We start from the raw sequence: 987 nt of genomic DNA, 5'->3' as shown, positions 1-987 counted from the left end.
AGAGGAGAGGGGGAGAGGAGAGGGGGAGGGAGGGGAGAGGAGAGGGGGGGAGGAGGGAGGGGAGAGGAGAGGGGTGAGGGAGGGGAGAGGAGAGGGGAGGGAGGGGGGAGGAGAGCGGGGGGAGGGAGGGGAGATGAGGGGGGAGGGAGGGGAGAGGAGAGGGGGGAGGGAGGAGGGGGGAGGGGAGAGGAGGGGGAAGGGAGAGGAGGTAGGGAGAGGAGAAGGGGGAGGGAGAGGAGTGGGGGAGGGGAGAGGAGAGAAGCGGGGAGGGAGAGGAGAGGAGGGGGAGGGAGAGGAGGGAGGGGGAGGAGGGAGAGGGAGAGGAGGGGGGGAGGGAGAGGAGTGGGGGAGGGAGAGGAGAGAAGGGGGGAGGGAGAGGAGGGGAGGGGGAGGGAGAGGAGGGGGGGAGAGGGAGAGGAGGGGGGAGAGGGAGAGTGGAAGGGGTAGGGAGAGGGGGGTGGGAGAGGAGAGGAGGGGAGGGAGGGAGAGGAGAGGGGGAGGGAGGGAGAGGAGAGGGGGAGGGAGGGTGAGGAGAGGGGGAGAGAGAGGAGAGGGGAGGGAGAGGAGAGGGGGAGGGAGGGAAAGAGTGAGGGGGTGGGACAGGGAGGGAGAGCTCGCCTTCTTCCTTCCTTCCTTCCTTCGCAGTGGTCGATCGGGCCAGGCCTGAGGCGTTCCTTCCCCCCCTCTCTCTCCAGGCTAATCCCGAACTAAATCCACCAGTCTCTCTCTCTCTCTTCCCCCCTGTCTCTCTCTTCTCCCCCCCAGTCTCTCACTTCTCCCCCCAGTCTCTCGCTCTCTCTCTTCCAACAACAACATGCCCTCAAAAAACCCTCGGCACCGCCGGGCACTCCAGCTAGTCTATCTATCTAATTATCTATCTATCTATCTATCTTCTATATATAAAGCGGTACTTCTGTCCTTCTGTCTGTCTGTCTGTCTGTCTGTCTGTCCGGCTATACACTCTCAAGTTATAGAGCGTACCTACAC

This window comes from Somniosus microcephalus, chromosome 12 (assembly GCF_052327205.1).
Source record: "Somniosus microcephalus isolate GS21.2 chromosome 12, FLI_Smic_1.0, whole genome shotgun sequence".
Classification (NCBI taxonomy): domain Eukaryota; kingdom Metazoa; phylum Chordata; class Chondrichthyes; order Squaliformes; family Somniosidae; genus Somniosus; species Somniosus microcephalus.
The sequence above is the reverse complement of the archived record's forward strand: the minus strand, read 5'-3'. Positions refer to the sequence as shown.